The 6,819-nt window shown below is 38.8% G+C and overlaps 1 long non-coding RNA gene across 2 annotated transcripts; it reads right to left on the bottom strand.

Moving 5' to 3' along the window:
• Positions 1-386: 386 nt before the first annotated feature.
• On the bottom strand, positions 387-6,554 carry LOC104087760 (uncharacterized). Of its 2 annotated transcripts, none has more exons than XR_004504640.2 (3): positions 6,417-6,554; positions 2,608-2,677; positions 387-1,689 (listed from the first exon to the last, which is right to left on the bottom strand). It is a non-coding gene; the product is annotated as an uncharacterized lncRNA (long non-coding RNA). The 2 variants fall into 2 exon arrangements; XR_684373.4 differs by having other exon boundaries at positions 387-1,629.
• Between the last annotated feature and the right edge of the window lie 265 nt (positions 6,555-6,819).

The raw sequence follows: 6,819 nt of genomic DNA, 5'->3' as shown, positions 1-6,819 counted from the left end.
CTATTTTTGTCTTTATTAGAATTTAAATGTAGTTTGCATCTTTAACAATATCGGGTACTTGTGAAGCAATGCTAAGTAGGCAGTAAGAATATAACTATATTAATGATTTACAATATTAAAAGGCACATCATTTAATTTCTTGACAGTGAAGATAAAGAGAAGTGGAATTTTAATTAGAGCCCTTGTTGGACAAATGTGTAGCAGTTTACCAAATTCCAAGAAATGGTCACGTTACTAACACATGCTAATTACATTAATATTAAGAGACTTCTTCTCATCTTGTCTCCTTCATTTGCTATATAGATGACATTGCTTTGAGTCTTATTGCCCATCACAAAGTTAAGAGTTTCCTCTTGACAAGAAAATAAAAAACCAACAATGGCTACTTCTTCAAAATCAAACCACATTCGATCAATCAGTTTACCTGCAAGATCACACCCTACTACTAAAAGAGTTGAAGATGCAGTTAATAACCTCAAAACATTGAAGATATCGACTGCATCGACAGCAGAGACCATGCACGTTGGTCTACTCGGTCTAGAGGAGTTATACAAATGCATGAATGATTTACTTAACTTGCCTCAAACACTTCAAGCCCTTTCTCAATATCAACAAGGGAAATTAGTTGAAGATTTATTGGATAAATCCGTGAGGCTTCTTGATTTGTGTGGCACTATAATGGAACTCGTCTTACAATACAAAGAAAATGTAAGAAACCTTCAATCGTCTCTCAGAAGGAGAAAAACAGATTCAATAACAGAAACCAGCATGGCCAAATTCACCACCTTCAACAAGAAGATTAAGAAGGAAGCTAAAAGATTAGTCTTGGTTTTAAAGCAAATGGATCAAGAAACTGAGGGCGGATTTGTACCAAAAGATGCAGACCAGGATACAGTAGATATGATTAAAACACTAAAGGAGGCGAATGCAATGCGCATTTCCATTTTTCAAATGTTCTTATCTTTCTTGTCTGTTCCACTTTTGAAGCCAAAGACATCTAAATGGTCATTGGTTTCAAGTTTTGTAAACAAGGGAAGAATAGCATGTGTAGGCCAAGAAGAAAAAATGAACTTGGAAACTAGGCTGGAAACTTTCGAGACTCACCTCGACAACTTTGAAAATGGCTTGGAAGGATTATTTAGGCGCATGAATAGATCAAGGAGCTCTCTCCTTAATATGAAGTCCTGCTAATTTGGCAAATTTTGCTTCATAAAAAATTCTGTAGTTATTGTTAGAAAAATCCTTCTCTCTGTGTGTCTCTCTCTCCCCGCTCTTCTTGAGCTTCGGACCACTGGCCTCCAAGTAGAGCGATTGGAAAAGAAAGGAGTATTTCATTCTTTTACTGTCTTCTATTCTACCTTTCTGATCGAATTAATTGCTCTTCCGAATGACCTAATAATATTGATGAGATTAAAAATCGATGCTTCCTACTACCAAAAAAAGGTCATATATGATGATACTAGAATTCAATATACACGACATTGTCATACAAATCCATCACATTTATATTTAATAAGGATAGAAGGTGACTCCGAGGGTCTAAGGGTTGGTCAAGAAAGATAGCTCACATGAAGTCTGCAAATAACTCCTCGGCTCTCTGCTGGATGCCGCTAGTACCAGGAATAGAATCTGCACAAATATGCAGAAGTGTAGTATGGGAATCAAATCGACATGTACTCAGTAAGTACCCTGACCAAAATCAACGAAGTAGTGGTGAGAGTTTGATTTTTTTTTAAAAAGATGCTCACTTTACAAATCTATGCAATTCATCAGTATAATAAAGGTATAGGTAATGCACAAAACAACAAAGAAATCTATGCACAACTAAAACAGGAACAAATACAAGCAACCTCAGCTATTTAAGTCCAAAGCATATGAAGAATGTGTCAATTACAACTCATATAAAGAGATGCATAACTTAATATTTATATAAAATTCATAAGTAAGAGTTTATGAATGACTATACATGATAAAGTCTCAATCTCAACAACCAACTGATACTCTCCAAGTTTTCAACAAACTTGTGCGTACACAGCTGATGTAGAACGAGTAACCACGTGACTCCATAGGGGCGAATCCATACCTACACACCATATCCGAGCATTCTAGCTCAATAGTCAATCATTCATCCGTACGGACAACTCACATGCCATAATTAACTGAAATCGCACGGATAACTCACGTACCATAATCATTTCAATCCACACAGATAACTCACGTGCAATAATCATTTCAAACTACACGGATAAGTCATAAGCCATAATCATCTCAAACGCACGCACAACTCACGTGTCATAACCACAATCCATGGGAGAACTCCAATACGCAAGATGTAGTATATATGTATAATGTATGACTAACGACTCCAACATATAATCCAACATACAAATAGCCTTCATGTCAATTAGCAGGTAAAAGATGCCTCAACATGATCTGTTGCATGAGTACAGTACTAAAAGACCCATCATACTACCCCAAACAAGGAAGAATTTTGGCAATTGAATATATGCTCATAGACTCATATATACATTATCCCAAACACGTAGCACGTAGCAACAAGATTACTTTTAGCAAACAATTCCCATCGAAGTCAACCAAGTTACTTACCTTATTTTCAAGAAAGCTTTAATCCTCAAGAATACCCTTGCCTCGTTCTCAATCCATCGCACGACCTCAACTAGACAAGGGAGTGTCCAAAGATGTCAAACAAAGCTATTGGACTCATTTAATTAATCAAAATCTAGGGCTAACTCAAAAGTCAACTCAAAATCAAACTCGAGCCTCCATGGTCAAACTCCAAAATGAATGTCGAATCTCATTGACCCGCAACCCCACGGGTCCAAATCTATGTTTAGATTTCCAATCTAAGGTCCTTTAGGTATTCAAATCATCATTAGGTGATTTTAGATTTTCTCTAAAAGATCTCTTGATTTCATCTTAGTCCTTGTTTCTAAATAAAACTAATGATAGATTTATGTTATAATATTGGGTGTGAGTTAGAATCATTTTACCCGAACGTAATTTAGCCACATATTCAACAACATCCCTCTTCATACCTTTCCACTAATAGTGTGGGCAAATCGTCCTGTACATCTTCGTGCGAGATGAAAAATCATTCAAAAATTTCCTCAACCCTAAGTCCTTAGCTCCAAAAATGGTGAAAAACTTGGGTACGAAATGGGGGCTATTTAATCATAAGGTTAAACTCAGGCTGAAATTTTAATCCCGTCGTGTCGCGCCAAGTGCCGTAATAGGTCTGCATTTTTGCTGGTTTCAACTGTGACAACATTGCCACCCTTAATAAAATGGTCATAACCTTTTGTATAAATGTCCACATGACGAATAATTTGAACCTTTGGAAACTAGAGTACTCAAAAGACTATAATTCTTTTTTGTTTGGATCATCTCCAAATTAGTTATAAATTTGGGAAATTACTCTAGTTTATAACTAATTTGGAGATTCTTTGACTATAATTTGGGGTGCTTTGAATAGTGACAAAGCGTAGGAGTTGGGAGAAGGTTGTTGGCTATGGGAGCATAGAGGAGCAGTGGGGACGTGAGCTATATGTGGACCACGACAACAGAGTGTATTAGAGTAGTTGCGAGAGAAATGTTAGAGGTCTCGAAGGGTTTCTCTGGGGGCCACAAAGGTAACTGGTGGTGGAGTGAGGAGGTACAAGAGAAAGTGAAAGCCAAGCAAGCGTACTTGACGCTTATAGAGAGCATGGATCAGGAGGCGAATAGGATGAACATGGAAGGGTATAGGAGGGCTAATAAGGAGGCGAAGTTAACGGTTACTGTGGCTAAGACTGCGGCATTTGGGCGTTTGTATGAAGATCTTGGGGCCAAAGGTGGGGACAAGAAGCTATACAGGCTAGCCAGGGTGAGAGAGAGAGGAAGACCCGTGATCTGAATCAAGTTAAGTGTATCAAAGATGAGGAAGGTAGAGTTTTGATGGAAGAGGCTCAGATTAGGCGAAGATGACAGACATATTTCCATAAACATCTGAACGAAGAGGGTGATAGGGACATTGTGCTATACTTGGAGCAATCCGAGATGCGCCAGAATTACGGGTATTGTAGGCGCATAAAAGTAGAGGAGGTCGAAGGGGCTATGCGTAAGATGCATAGGGGTAGAGCTACCAGGCCAAATAAAATACATGTGGAAATTTGGAAGAATGCGGGTAGCAGGTTTGGAGTGGCTCACTAGGTTGTTCAATGTCATTTTTAGAATGAAGAAGATGCCCGATGAATGGAGGTGGAGTACAATGATTCCTCTTTATAAAAACAGGGAAGATATCCAAAGTTGCAATAATTATAGGGGAATTAAGCTGCTAAGACATACTATGAAAGTTTAGGAGAGGGTGGTTGAAGTGAGGGTGAGGACCAGTGTGTCCTAAGAACCAGTTCGATTTCATGCCGGGGCGTTCGATTATGGAAGACATTCACATTATGAGGAGATTGGTGGAGCTGTATAGGGAGATAAAGAAGGATTTGAACATGGTGTTCATTGACCTAGAGAAAGCATATCACAAAGTCCCGAGAGAGGTGCTCTGGCGATGCTTGGATGCTAAAGGGGTCCTAATAGCCTACATTAGAGTGATTAAAGACATGTATGATGGAGCTAAGACTCGGGTTAGGGCAGCGGGGGGAGACTCGGAATACTTTTCTGTTATGATGAGGTTGCACCATGGATCAGCTCTTAGTCTATTCCTATTTTCCTTGGTGATGGACGCATTCACGAGACACATTCAATGTGAGATGTCATGGTGTATGTTATTTGCTGATGACATAGTTTTAATTGACGAGACGCGGGATGGTGTTAGGCTGGAGGTTTGGAGGCAGACCCTAAAGTCTAAGGGTTTCAAGTTGAGAAGGACCAAGACGGAATACTTGGAGTGCAAGTTCAGCAACTGTATCTAGGAAGGGGATATGGAGGTGAGGCTTGATATGCAAGTCATCCCCAAGAGAGGTAGTTTCAAGTGTCTTGGATCTATAATACAAGGTAACAGAGAGATTAATAAAGATGCCAAGCATCGTATCGGAGTAGGATGGATAAAGTAAAGGCTTGCTTCCGGTGTCTTGTGTGATAAGAATGTGTTGCTGAGACTTAAAGGTAAGTTCTACAAGGTTGTCGTTAGACTGACTATATTGTATAGAGTAGAGTATTGGCCGGTCAAAAACCCTCATACCCAGAAGCTAAAAGTAGCTGAGATGATGTTGAGGTGGATGTGTGGGCATACCTGGTTGGATAAGATTAGGAATGAAGTTATTCGGAAAAAGGTGGGAGTGGCCCCTATAGAGGATAAGATGTGAGAGGCGAGGTTGAGATGGTTCAGGCATATTAAGAGGAGAAGTATAGAAGCCCCAGTTAGAAGGTGTGAACATTTAGCCTCAGTGGATAGCAGGAGGGGTAGAGGTAGGCCTAAGAAATCTCGGGGAGAGGTTATTAGGCGGGACATGGTGCAGCTAGAGCTGACTGAGGACAAGGCCCTAGACAGGAGGTTGTGGAGGTCAAAGATTAGGGTAGAAGGTTTGTAGGTAGCCGAGCGTTTCTCTTTGTCTTACTCAGTTCGCTAGTATTAGTGTTAGTATGATATCTTTTATCCATAGATGGCTATTACTACATAGAATTTGACTGCATTATTGGATTCAATCTTATTTCATCTTGTTGTTATTCCTACTAGTTTCAATTACCTTTTCTTTTTCAGTCGTTCTCTTGCCGAGAGTCTATCGGAAACAGCCTCTCTGCCCTTCCAGGGATAGGGGTAAGGCTGCATACATCTTACCCTCCCCAGACCCCACTTGTGAAAAACTACTGGGTTTGTTGTTGTTATTGTTGTTGTTACTCTTGTGAAGTCAAGCCAAATGCAGATGCCATGTTTCAGTAGTTCAAATCTTTTTCAAACATGCTCCAGATGCGTAAAAATGCTCTTGGGTCTTTCAAGTCCTAATTCGAACATGCGTACAAGTCCAAAATCATCATATAAATTTATTGGAAGCTTCAAATCATAAATCAACGTGTGCATACCAAAACAAAGGGGTAATGTTACTATTTTAGCCTTTTAACCTTTCAAATAGCATGATGGTATATGAACCTACAAAAAGTCTCACATCAAAGAGTGAGGGTCTAGAAGTCAAAATGACCGATTGCCTCGTTACTAACTTATAAATTTAAACTATTTGTAATACGTGCTCAATTTCATATTTTGCTTGATCATCTGGGGATATAAAGGCAGTAAATTAAAGTATTTAATGGCTTAAGGAACTGTCTTATGCTCCATCAGAACTAATTAAGAGTAACTTCCTCATTTGATTTCTTAGAGATTTTGGTATTAAAATAGAAGGAAAATAACATGAAACACACACAATTATTTTTCCTGGAAAAGACAAATAGAGATGGAAAATATATCTCACATGAAAGGATAGACGCCATACAATAGAGGCCTGCGGAGATCAAACCTCAGTAGCATAGTATACGATTCCCCTTTCCTCTCTCTTCCTCTCCTGATGTAAAATAAAAAGATATCAAAAAGAGGAAGGGAAAAGAAACCAAACAGTAGTATTATTTTAATGAAACCTATCCTGAATCTGCTGCAGAAGTGGGGCTTAAAATAAAATGAAAGTCAACATTTCAGCTAGCTGTATATATATATATCAACCATTAATTTAATTATAGCTTCTACAAGGAATCTCGTGGTAGCTGACACGAAAGGAATCATCTGCACGTGAAGCCACTCATGCACTACTAATTAGCCTAGATAAATCATCACTATAAATGTCCAAAATGCATATATTAAAATAATGTGATCCAACTGTT

This window comes from Nicotiana tomentosiformis, chromosome 9 (assembly GCF_000390325.3).
Source record: "Nicotiana tomentosiformis chromosome 9, ASM39032v3, whole genome shotgun sequence".
Classification (NCBI taxonomy): Eukaryota; Viridiplantae; Streptophyta; class Magnoliopsida; order Solanales; family Solanaceae; genus Nicotiana; species Nicotiana tomentosiformis.
Note: the sequence above shows the minus strand (reverse complement) of the source record. Positions and strands in the feature narration are given on the sequence as shown.